The sequence below is a fragment of the Leptodactylus fuscus genome, chromosome 6 (assembly GCF_031893055.1).
Source record: "Leptodactylus fuscus isolate aLepFus1 chromosome 6, aLepFus1.hap2, whole genome shotgun sequence".
NCBI classification, from domain to species: Eukaryota; Metazoa; Chordata; class Amphibia; order Anura; family Leptodactylidae; genus Leptodactylus; species Leptodactylus fuscus.
The window spans coordinates 151,706,695-151,720,583 of NC_134270.1; the positions used below are offsets into that span (position 1 = coordinate 151,706,695).

Here is a 13,889-nt window from a genome sequence, read left to right on the forward strand (position 1 = left end):
GTTTTCTAGCATTTAAGGCATAAAAACAATTAGTATGTATTGTCCATAAATGTATATTCCTCCCCATAGGCTTTCATTACATACTTGGAAATAGAAATTGTAAAAGCCACAAGCAATAACCTCAGTAATAAAATACCTCTATCGCCTCTTCCAGCTCTTCACATGTACTGAAGAAAAAGACAATTTATCATCACATTATTTGTCTGTTTGGCTTAAACAAATACATGATATACAGTAAGAAAATCCTTGCAATCTAAAAACAGCAGAAAACACAGAACCAAAACCCATAAGAAATCACATTGTACCCATGTGAGATCATTGAAATTGTAACGCTCGACTGCATGAGGCCGTATGACAAAGGCTGTACACAAATGGAATTCGGTGATTTAAAGGGAGAGTCACCGAAGCTCATCATATCACCCCAGCCCCACAAATAGATTCAGGTGACCTTAGGTCAGGTGATGGTGTTTTTCCTTGTAAATTGCCGTCTCCATTGCAGAGATATTGCTGTTTTTTTTGGTCAATACTCAACTGAGCTCTTTGGAGCAATGAGGGCGTTGTCATTGCTCCACAAAAATAAGCAGCCACGCCCTCATTGCTCCAAAGAGATCATTTGCATAGACAAAAGTCACACCCTCTCTAATGTAGGCAGTGATTCACAATGGGAAAACATGGTTGATTGCCCCTAACCTGTCTATCTGCGGAGCTGGGTTGATACGATGCGGTCTGGTGACAGACTCCCTTTAAAAAGTGGCGTTTCCTACGCCAATTTACATTCACTCCTCCACAGTCGCTAGGATTAGCTGGTTTGTTGGTGTACCTCTAGAATCACCCCAGTTTTCTGACATATTTTAGGCCACATGTGCACGACCAAGTGGCCATCCGAAGTGGAGCTAAATTTGCAGTGGAAGGCAGTCGGATGACAATGAGTGATACTCGGAGGATTTTAAAGCAGGTCCTATCCTGCTCCATGTCATTGGACTAGACGTGCCCATAGAGGTGAATGCAACACAAAATGCTCTCCACTTCCACCGAGTTCTAGGACCACAAAACCTCAAGAAAGGACATTGCACATGCACATTATATACATATCAGCCGGACCTGCCAAGAACCTAATGGCATCGGGGCATCCAGACCATCATCTGATAGCAGGCTGGATATTATTTCAAAAAGCCTGATCCTTAGCTCGGTAATGAGAAAAGCATCTGAAAGGATTGTCTGAACAAAATGTACATAGCTGCCTGCCGAACTACAACATCACGTGCTGAGGATAGCTTCACATCACATTTTGCCTCTATGAATAAACATGTAACACTCCACTATGGCCAAAGAGAGGATTCCAACTAGAAAGCTTTAAATTTGACATCCATATGCCTTAGAGGGGTTTCTGACACCGGGCACATGAATGGATAATTACCTGTGAACTGGAAGTGAAGCGACTCCAGTGCTGGATCTGATCACATGAGCCAGAACCAGCCAAGAAACCCAGGGTTAAGCTGAAGCAGTAACCAGGAGGAAGAGAGTTAAAATAGAAGAACTGGATAACCCCTTTAAGAATTGTGTTTCAATAAAATGTGCAGCCAACAGAAGCAGCTGAAGCTCTTGTGTCTAAAGATAGATCATAGAACAGTCTCCCTTATAATCTGGCTCTACTTGCATCAGTAAAGCGATATCTGCATTTTCATAGTGGGTTCCATACCTATTAAATGAATCATGCATCTACAGGACAATGGGACTGTCTATAAAGCAGACCTGTATTCTGTAGATTATGCTTTGTCCATCTCTGACCACAACCTTGTATGTAATCCACATAAAATGTCAAGTACCTCTATGAGACCCCAGAGTATAATAAGTAGAGGCCCGATGGAGGTGAGCAAACAGCGTTACTCACCTCTCCTGGGCTCCGGTGTGACTCCCTGCTGTCTCTAGGTCTGCTTACTGACATCAGGGACCGCGAGGCACAAGCGGTCACGTGGCTCATCAATTCTTAACTTCAGTCGGAAGACAGCAGGGAGTCGTGCTGTAGCTTAGTGCGTGTCCAAAATAATCACCTTCAGTTGTAATGGAGTATTATAGTTATTATATATGTGGCATTTCGGAAGGCGTCAGAGCTGGAGTCAAAGCATAGAAAACTAGAGAAGTCAGAAGTTTGGATTACTCAATCCACAGCCCTGTTTGTAAAGCTCCACAACATTTCTTATGACAAATATATATGCAGTAAAATAAGGGATTTCCAGGGTACATAATTCATAAGAATAGGTCAACAATTACTGAGCCGTGTACTGTATAGCAGTGTTACAGCTCAGCCCATACACTTGAACAGATATTTTCTGCAGATATTCTGCAACTTGGAACTTTTGCATTGAATAAGATGAACGCGGCTGGCCAAACGCGAAACTATAATGTAAACGCTCTGTCTATAAAACCTGCAGCACAGGTCCCGCTGCACGGTGGGCTTTCATCAAAGCATGGGATGGGCTATGTCCGATCTCAGGTACTATGTAATTTTAGATAGCAGTGATCACATCTGGCCCAAATAAGAGTTTGTCTGAGATAAGAAAATAGTGTGTGCCCAATCAGTGGTGATTTTATTGGTATCATATTATAAGCAATCTAATATCCAAATAGTCCAAAGTGGTTTAAGATGGTGAAAGGGTAAATGGCATTTTAGGTTCAATAAAAAAAAAAAAGAAAAAAAAAAAAAAGAATAATATTAGAAGAATAATGAGTTCTTCGCCTTCCATGTAAAAATCCCTCCAGAAATTAATACCCCATCTAAGCAGAACGGTGGGGTGTGTATATGACCACTGGTCCCTTCTCCACGACTGAAGTAGTGCTCTAAAAGGTTGTCAACATCATTCTCAGAGATAAATGGAGCAATGGTCATGAATGGCATGCTCCGTTCACTTTCATGGGAGTACGAAGCATGTAAGAGCAAGTACTTACTCTGGGTTTTGTACTTTAACAACAGCTGGAGTGCCTAAGGTTGTCTACCCCTGGCCTAGAGCATAGGTTCTCATACTGTGACATGATCTCACAGGTGGGGCACAGCTGGTAAACCCGATTGGAGAGAAGTAACTGCGTGCTGTACAGGTCTTACTCCAGTTGTAACCTTCTCCTATTTAGAAGCATATCCTGGCTGTGTTAGGGCTCGTTCACACGGGGGGCGGTCGGGGAGCCGCGTCACTCTCTGGTCAAAACCCGCCTGCCATGACCGTCGCGGTTTCCCCATCCGGGGTCGGCTCAAATGAAGGGGCCAACTCTGGAGGTTGGAGGCGGAATCCGCCTGAAGAAAGGGCAGCTCGCTTCTTTTTTCTGCTAGCGGCAGGTTGAAGAACGCTAATGGTCTCCATGGACCACCAATGTATGGAGGCAGATTTTGAGGCAAAATCCACTGTCAAAATCCACCGCCTTGCCCCCGTGTGAACTAGCCCTTATATTCGTTTTAAGATACAGACTAGAGATTAAATTTTAATTTGGACTTAACTATTCTAACACGATACAAAGATGGCCGAAATTGCCAATTTTGTCCATTTTTTTTTTTGCTCATAAAAAAAAAAAAAAAAAAAAGTTACTGTAAATGACCATTGGAATGATTTCTTTCTGTCTGCTAAAATAACTGATCCATCATGTGAGAAAATCTTGGACACGGCTGGCCAAAAGTAGGTTCCAAAAGTATGGTATGATCGGCCAAACGTGCATACTGAATTAACTCAATGGTGCTGGTGTACATTTCAGTGCAAGCGGACGGGTTCATTTCATCATAAATTTTCCTAAATTGGTGGGAGAAATGTGTTCCTAAGAGCAACTGTGTCAAATAAGGTCAATGAACAATAGTATAGAAGGTCTTGCTTGTAATTGTAAATCTCACTTTGTTGTATACGTCCCCTGTATATAGGTAAAACAATAAAGGTATCTATATGTAGGGATTATTGAGTTATACTAGGACTACTGAAACACCAGCGATTCCACACGATTTATACATCATGATTGAAAGGTTCATGGTAGTGACCCCCACCATCAAGTTCCTAATAACAGAAGGAGATAGGTATAAGAAGACACTTCCTAAAGAGAGAAATAAAACAGATTGCCCGCTCAGGGGCTGCTGGAGAATTCAGACTCGATCGTAATGTTGACATGTCTGATGTGATTGGGCTGGAAGCAGCATGGTGGCACAAAACAGTCATTGGCTTTGTGCCAAATTCACCTTTTCTGTGTCTTGGAAAAATCCAAATAAAAAAAAAACAAAAAACTTTCAAGCAAAGGTGAGCGCCGCTCCATTTCAGCATAACATTATAACCATCAGACCATTCAAGGCAGGTCTACACAAGGCCTGATACAGTATCCTGGCACCAAAACATTAAGTCGATCTTTTACACCCTAATGTTGGGAGGCGCGGCTTCCTTGAATAAAACCTGCTTTTTCCAGCACATCCCATGGATACTCGATTGGACTGAGATATGTGGACTCTGGAAGCCAAGTCAACATCTTGAATTCTTTGCCACATGCCTCAAGGCAGGTTTTTAGGTCACATTGATGCTATGAAGCGTGTACTTGGTCTGCAAGAGTGTTCTAAGCAACAAATGTTATAGCAACAAGACAAAAGTTTTCTAGAATAATACTATCTACAGCATTACATTGCCACAATGCATCACGGTGGCGCCACTTCGCCAGGCAAGTGATACACATGTACACACGTGGACAAAACGGTTATGTACCCCTTGTATAATGAAAGAAAAACCCACAATAGTCAAAGAAATAAATTTGAATCTGACAAAAGTAATAAATAAAAAAATTCTATGAAAATGAACAAATGAGTCAGAAATTGCTTTTCAACTGACCAAAGGGACACGTTAAATCTCGGTGTGTCCACTAATCATCATCACAGGCGTCTACAATCTTGTGATCACTCAGTGGGCCTGTATATAGGCTTACAGATACTCCCTGTGCTGTTTGGTGGCCTGTATATAGGGTTACAGATACTCCCTGTGCTGTTTGGTGGCCTGTATATAGGCTTACAGATACTCCCTTTGCTGTTTGGTGGCCTGTATATAGGCTTACAGATACTCCCTGTGCCGTTTGGTGGCCTGTATATAGGGTTAGATACTCCCTGTGCTGTTTGGTGGCCTGTATATAGGGTTAGATACTCCCTGTGCTGTTTGGTGGCCTGTATATAGGGTTACAGATACTCCCTGTGCTGTTTGGGGACATGGTGTGGACCACACTCAACATGGACCATGGAAGCGAAAGAAAGTTGTCTCAGGAGCTTAGAAAGAAAATTATAGACAAGCATGTTAAAGGTAAAAGGTTATAAGACCATCTCCAAGCAGCTTGATGGTCCTTTGACTACAGTCCAGTAGTTCAGTTATTCAGAAATTTAAGATCCATGGGACTGTAGCCAACCTCCCTCGACGTGGCTGTAGGAGGAAAATTGATGACAAATCAGAGAGACGGATAATACGAATGGCAACAATAGAGTCCAGGAAAACTTCTATAGATTAAAAGTGAACTTCAAGCTCAAGGAACATCAGTGTCAGATCGCACCATCCTTCGTTTGAGCCGAAGTGGACTTCATGGGAGACGACCATGGAGGACACCATTGTTGAAAACAAATCATAAAAAAGCAAGCAAAAAACTACATGCTGACAAGTCACAAAGCTTCTGGGAGAATGTCCTATGGACAGATGAGACAAAAATCTAAGTTTTTGGCAAGGCACATCATCTTTATGTTCACAGGCGGAAAAATTAAGCATATCTTGAAAAGAACCCTGTCCCTACTGTGAAACATGGAGGAGACTTATGTTCTGGGGCTACTTTGCTGCATCTGGCACAAGGTGTCTTGAATCTGTGCAGGGTACAATGAAATCTCAAGACTATCAAGGGATTCTAGAGAGAAATGTGCTGCCCAGTGTCAGAAAGCTTGGTCTCAGTCGCAGGTCATGGGTCTTGTAATACCCAAGAATGGCTAAAAGTAAAACATTGGACTATTCTGAAGTGGCCTTCAATGAGCCCTGACCTAAATCCTATTGAGCATCAATGGAAGGAGCTGAAACATGCCGTCTGGAAAAGGCAGCCTTTACACCCGAGACAACTGGAGCAGTTTGCTCATGAGGAGAGGTGCAGAAGTCTCATTGACAGTTACAGGAATCGTCTGATTGCAGCGATTGCCTCAAAAGGTTGTGCAACAAAATATTAAGTTATGGGAACCATCATTTCTGTCCAGGCCAATTTCATGAGTTTTATTATTTTAAAAATTCTGTTGAAGCGACAAAGCAATGTCTGACTTTCATTTGTTCATCGTCATAGAATTTTTTTTTTATTTATTGCTAATTTTGTCAGATTCAAGTTATTTCTGTGACCAGTGGATTTTTCTTTCAAACAAGGGGTACCAACAATTTTGTCCACGTGTTTACCTAACCTATAGCATGAAGTTAAACGAGCTTGGACTAGCCCATAGGTGAATCCCCTGGTGGGTCCTCAGCACAACCAGGCACGGCACAGTCCACTTATTGTCCATCATACAGATACTCATGTCATCTAAATCAGGATAAATGTTGATATAATATGCAGGGTATATAAAGAAATACCCAGTTTATTTCATATACTGTAGACACACTGGGCAGCTGAGATGATATTCAGGCAAAGAGCCAGGCCAACCAGTTGCTCTCCTCTCAGGACCCCATCTTCTCAGTCACACTGTTGGGGGCTCCAGTCACCATCTCGCAGATTCTTTCTGCTGCTGTGTGTGCACATATCTCCAGATCACAGAGATAGAAGGCCCAATTCCAAGCCAAGGCAAGGGCCCTAAGAAAATGCAAGGGCATCAGAGGCAAGGGCCTGGCAACAAAATAAAACTTAAAGAGGACCTTTCACGTCCTCAGGGCACATTCGGTTTAATACAACGCTAGAAAGCCAACAGTGCGCTGAATTCAGCGCACAATCAACTTTCGCGTTCTGAGCCCCTGGTGAAGAGCTATCCGTTACCGTAGCTCTTCAGGGTCAGAAGGGGGTTTCTGACAGTCAGTCAGGAACGTCCTTCTTCACAGTAGCGCCTATAGCTCTGTACTGTGAGAGGGGGCAGTCCTTACCGGCCAGCCATGATACTGAGCGGTGAGGAACGATCCCAGCACTCGTCTATGGATGAGTACTATCAGGAGGGGAGGGGGGTGTTCCTCACGGCTCATTGTCATGGCTGGCCGGTAAAGAATACCCCTTTTCATAGTACAGCTGTAATAGACGCTACTGTAAAGAAGGACGTTCCTGACTGACTATCAGAAACGCCCTTCTGACCCTGAAGAGCTACGGTAACGGCACCGATAGCTCTTCAGCGGGGGCACAGAATGAGAAAGTCGACAGTGCGCTAATTTCAGCGCACTGTTGACTTTCTAGCAGTGTATTAAACCGAATGTGCCCTGAGGACGTGAAAGGTCCTCTTAAAGTGTAAAAGTGTATGTCAGCAACCTTATAGGTCTTTGCGAAATAGTCAGTTCATTTGTACACATAGCTGTATTGTGGGCCTAAGTACCCCAGTCCCACACTGATGTTAAAGAAAACATGATTCAGTGGACCAAGTCACTTTCTTCCACAGTCTGCTTGTAATGCTCACATGCTCACTGCAGGCACTTTTGGTGGCGGGCTGACATCTGCATGGACATACAGACCACTCTGGCTCAGCTTACACAATAGTTTACATCCTCTACCCCACAACAACCGATCAAATATACTTTAGCCCCCATTAAGGGACTTGGCCACGTAATAGTTTGTTCACTCACACTCCAGACTTGCATTGGCATCAAAAGAGGATGTCCTCAGTGTAAATGCTTAGATGGCGTGGTTGCTACTATACAAGGATTCTCAGAGACTAAATACCTGAGATGGGAACTGAGAAAAATCCTGGTCATTGTATGGTTTCATCTGTATGTTATAGCCAACATGGGCACAGATTGGTACGGCACACAGAGCGAGAAATTGATATAGTAAATATGTTGTGGTGGCATGACCTCACCAGCCGTGTTCATGAACAAAAGACTTCTTACACGAGTTGAAAACAGTCCTGAAAGGTACAATGGGCCTGTTGTCGGGTTACTCTAATGACAGGTGTAGAGTCTTCTGGGCGATCCATCGTTAATGTAGTGGACAGCAATGGAGCCCAAAAGATTCCTTTTACTAAAATGAGATCCATCAGGATGCAGAAATAAATGTTATACCAGTTTCTGCTGACGATATATGTAACAAGTAGTGTGCTTCATATAGGAATATATACGGATATAGGAATATATACGGATGCAAGAAGAGCACATGGTACAATCATTCATTATAGGATATATGCTGTGTGCAGTGTCCAGCAGAGCTCTAGCTCCATGCACTTGGCTGCAGATGACATGACATGCTGATCTGGCCCTGTCAATATCGACCAGATCTCGGCTTTATAAACCCTATCATACCCCAGCTCAGATTGCCTGCCAACCACTTTACACAAGCCAGGCTTAAGTTCGATGATAGAATTTAGCATCCATATGTAAGCATAGAGAGTTAAACAGTTTTATCACGCTTGTTCTTTTACACATAAGATGGCCACATCCTTTGCTTTAAGGGCAAGTCAAATGGCTGAGATGAGGCTGGGAAAGCAGCGTATTGGCAACATTTATCAGCCCTATATGTGGCTCCATTGAACTGAAATTAGTAAGTCAGCTGACACCGTAGCAGAGCTGTATGATGAAGTCCTGGCACAATGTGTCAGTGTCAAATCATACCTAGTATTTCATAAAACTACATAAAGCAATAGTACAGTGGGCATACATAAGTACAAAATATAACTTGTACTTGACATTTGAGTTGCCAGAGCTAGTCAGTTATCTCCATAGCCAAAACAGTCAGAAGATAATATGCTTTTCTGTCTCTCTCACTCAGAAGCATCAGCAGAATCCCATAGGACATTATAGAGATGTAGTGACCTGTATACATGTGAATCACAGCACTTGTGTGTCATACAAAGTTTAAAGGGATTCTACCATTAAAACCTTTTTTTTTTGGCATCCCCACAGCTGCCAGAGAAGCGTCCGCAGCATCATCTTCAATGTCTTCTTCCGGCGCAGGCTTGTAACTTCTAGGCCAAGGGCAGAGCGGACTGCGCAGGCATACAGGCCATGGGAAAATGGCAGCTTGCACAGTATTGCTCAAGGCCCAAGGCCCAGAAGTTACAAGCCTGAGCCGGAAGAAGACATTGAAGATGACGCTGTGGACGAAGGAGGAGGCGGCGCTGGAGACACTTCTCTGGCAGCGGTGGGGATGCCCCCATCGCTGTTTGAGCGCTGGAGCCCGCCCCCATTGTTGCGAGAGAACTTATTTGCATACCGGTAAAAAACGGTATTTCTAAGGGGCGGAGCGGAGACCACGTCTAAAGGTAAGAGACGAATAGCCTTTCTAAAGGCTATTCCGACATCTTATCCACAAAAAAGAGGTTTTAATGGTAGAAACCCTTTAATATCGACAGCAGTATATTTCCGCCCTCTCTCTCCCTAGCCTATTACTGTGAGTCCTAGTCTGACATCTCAGCTACTGAGTCCTAACATGATAGTGCACGATGGGGCAGACTTGCAGAGAAAATGCTAGGATAGGATGAACAAGGAGAAAGGAGAGAGCCTAAGAAGTGAAGAAAGCAGCATTTTTATCTGACAAGAAAAAAATAGAAAGTTTCTTATATTCCATACTACTGATTTATGTAACATTAGTTTAGTTGAAAGGTGCATGACCATTAAACGTCACAGCCAACTTTCAAACTCTGCCTTCGAAGAGCTGCAACTTTGTTTTGCCATTGACAAAACGCTATGAGGGTTTACCATTTTCTGTTAAAATTTTATATTCCATAAAATGTATTTGGAAACCGTTTTGGCCTCATTTTAGCCCATTCCGGGACATTTCAGTTCATATATATATATTTTTTTTTTTTTTTTTTTTTGGGGGGGGGGGGGGGTTGTTGGAGCGGAGACCTGATGGTAACCGCAGCCATGAACAGACCCTGCACCAATCATAGCTTTTATCTACTTAAATGCTATGATCAATTGCTATTGTGGGCAGGAGCGCCACCATCTTGAATGCGATTGCCATCTCTACAACATCAAAGAGGGGCATAGACCACAAAATTACAATTACTCTAGAACCGGGGAGCCCAGCCTATGGAAGAATGCAAAGAGTGGTAGATGGTAGAGATGGTGATTGGATTACAATAGAAGTTAATGACTTGTCTGTCTTGTCAGTGTTATAAATTAGGCAACTTTTTTTTTAACGTTTAACCTAAACACTTAGTTTAAAAGTTAACTTACAGCACTAACTTTTCATACAACTTCGTCTCATGTAATGGAGCATGTGAATCTGGAACAAAATGTCATTTTAACCACTTCTGAACCAGACCATTTTCATTGGTTCAGGACTAGGCCTTTTTTGGGTTGTTTTGTACAGTTTTTTTTATTTGGGGGGGGGGGGGGGGGGGTTATAATATTTGTCTGGCTTTTTTTTCATTGATAGATAGGGTTTTAATTTATGTTTTTATTTTATTATCTGGGAAAATATAATTTTTTAATAGTCACCGACTCAGGAGTGAGTCTTGAATCCATAGTATATGTTTTTATTTTTACACATTATACATCTCTCATGAGGTTTTTTTTTTTTTTTTTTGGAAGGGGGGGGGGGCATTTCTCCTGCAATTGGGGCGGATAGATTAACTGCATTAGCTATGTGGCTCCTCTAGGAATTTACTGCCACTAAGCATCTCCTTTCCAGCTTATTTGAAGCTCACACTCACACTGTTACTAGGGAAGACCTGTCCATGGTTGCAACACAGGTTCACAGTGAGTGAAAGGAGAGGGACTGTTCCCTCTTCACACAGTGAAAGCAGATGGAAGGTGTCGATTCTCCTCAGAACCAGCACAAATCTGCAAACTGCTTTCTCTGTGCACTGGACTGAGTAATCTGCAGCATCTCTCAGCTTACAATGTAAGAAAAGTCTTCTATGAAATTGTATCACCTTCTGGCTGCCCTTGTTATTAGAGATGGGAAATTATTCACAGACACAAGCAGCTTTTTAGACTGAGCTCATACACAGTCCAGTCATATTAATGTGACCACCGCCTACTTTTGACGTCAACGTTAAATAATCAATCGCAGAAGGCACGTGTCATCAGCCATCTGGGTGCACTCATCATTGTGGAAGGCACGGTGGATCAACACAAGTATGCATCTATCCGGGGCAACACGGTGGCTCAGTGGCTAGCACTGAGGCCTTGCAGCACTGGAGTCCTGGGTTCGAACCCCACCAGGAGTTTGTATGTTCTCCCCATGTTTGTGTGGATTTCCTCCCATTCTACAAATACATACTGATAAGAAAAAAAAGTACATTGTGATCCCCATATGGTGCTCACAATCTACGTTAAAAAAAAAAAAAAAAAGTATGCATCTATCCTTGCAGACCATGTTCACCCCTACATCTGAATAGTTTTTCCTCAGGATTATGGCATCTACCAGCAGGACAATGTGATGTGTCATAACGCTCGCAGTATATGTGAATGGTTCGTGGAGCACCTGGACTTGAACCCAATCGAGAATCTGTGGGACCACCTTGATCGGGTTGTTCATGCCATGGATGCTCAACCACGTAACCTAACGCAGCTGGCCATGGCACTGGAGTCGGCATGGCTCAACATCCCAGTGACCATCATCACAACATCCCCTTTCTTCCTGCATGTCTCGCAGCGGTCCACTATGCCAAAGTGGGGAATTCTGGATTTTGACAGGTGGTCACATTAATTACTGCACTTTTCCTGTGTCCGGGATCTTTTTAGCTGCATCATTCTTGTATGTATTTGCAGTTCATTGTTGTTGGATCTCCTATAATAGGCTTACTTGGGCTTTTTTCAAGAATTTGCTATTGTAGTTACTCCTGGCAGAATTTAATTCAATTGATTCTTATTGTACATACCCTCTGTCTCAGAGACAAGTGTAGAATGTAATACAGCCATAATGGGGATAATAGCAGAAGAAAAACTGATAGGATACCATGTATGGAGGATTAAACAGTCAACGGACTGCCCAGCAAGATCCTGAAGATATTTCAACTCTTCATGAGCATTCAGGTACCCTATAAGTCTCTTATACAGAGATGCTGGTAGGTTTCAGAAATGCAAAGTGCCACATCACCACCTCAGTGCCAGTTTGTCTGCTAGTGGTGGCAGCCTGTCACGTGATCTTAGAGCAACCACCAAATAAAGGGGAAAAAAACATAAAAGCTTATTTGTGCGACACCTATAGAAAACTGTGTGAGAATACACAATTAAAAAGCAAAAATATGCAAGAACTTATAAAACTTATCACGAAACAATTGATATTTTGCAGACCACCTCAATGAAGGCCATGATACATCTGCTGGAGGTAGGGATAATAGTGGTTGCTCTGCTCTTCCAGGGTGCAAGTCAAAATATTTCACAGCATAACTGTATTTAACAGAGGTTGTCCAATACTCTATATTGACAACCTAAATACCAAAGCCATAGAGGTCCGACGCTTGGCACCCCCACTGATCAGCTGCCATGTCTACACTGGATATACCAAGAAGAAAGGGCTGAAGTCTTAGTGGCCATGCCAGGGTTACTGCTGCCACTTAAAGGGGTATTCCCAACTCGTCTGCTCACCAACCTGCATGCTGTGTGCTCTGTTCACTTCCTGGTTTTCTCGGTACATTGGTGGGCGGGGTTTCACTTGCTGTCTCAGACAAAGCCAGCTCTGCTAGCTCTCCTCATAGCAGTACATGTTGGAAGTCAGTACTGAGGGATGGTTGTACATAAATTAGCACAGTATCACTGGAAGATGCACAATATGAAGCTGATGTAGCAGAGCTGGATTTGATAAGTGATGAGAATCCCAAATTTACATGCTACAGGACTAAGTCAGCTTGTAATATACTCACTTTTAGGTCTGTGTTACATACAGAGGTAACAGACTCCCTGTCTCAGTCCTTATCAGCAAAACTCAATTAGCCGACCTGATAACTGGAAGATAAACAGCTCAGAAATACAAGCTGCTCCGAACACTCAGCTCCCCCTCCCTCCTGAGAGCAGGGAGCTACGTCACTTGTCCTGGGTGGAGAGATAAGATCATCCCCAGGTCCGTGGTTATGGAAACGCAGTATAAACAATGAAGTGAATCTCAGATAGGCCAAACAAAGCAGTTATGCTAAAGCAATGTATTTAGGAAAAGTCTTAAATCCACATAAACTAGCAGTATAGATAGGATCCTTGAGATGGGACAACCCCTTTAACTCCTACTCAAGTGAATGGGAATAGTGCTGCACGACCACTAGACAGTATACAGACCATTTACAGCTTCATAGACTATTCAGATCCAGAGGCCAGGACAGCTGATTTGTAGGGGGTGCTGGACCACAACCCATGAAAATGTTTGTGTGTAGTTCATGTTTATTTACCATCTCTCTAGCATACCCAGAACACATCAAGAGATTAAAAACAAGCCAGGAACAGAGAGAAGAGACATCTGGGGCGGCTCCAAAGCGGCCTCTCCTTGCTCCGCTCAGCAGGTCTCTCCCACAGCAGCGTTCCAGGGTACAACATTGCCATTTGTAATAACAGAACTTGTCTGAATTGCATGCCGCTCGTAGCTCAGATTTAATAAATCTGTAGTGAAAGGCTGAAAATAGAACATTTTATCCCATAAAATTCACTTCGAGTGGACAACCCAACAGACACCACCTGGGCAATTGGGGAGGGGGAAGAGGGAATCAACACAACAAAAAAGATCTTCTCCTACGGCAAGCTATTTGTTAAATCTGTAAACACAAAGAGGTAAGGGCTCGTTTACATCTGCGCCCAGGTGTCCGTTCT

The 13,889-nt window shown here is 43.0% G+C and overlaps 1 protein-coding gene across 1 annotated transcript in view; it reads right to left on the reverse strand.

Annotated features, from left to right (window-relative positions):
* CPNE1 (copine 1) overlaps positions 1 to 13,889 on the reverse strand; it is a 340,171-nt gene that overhangs the window by 38,974 nt on the left and 287,308 nt on the right. The window lies entirely within an intron of this gene.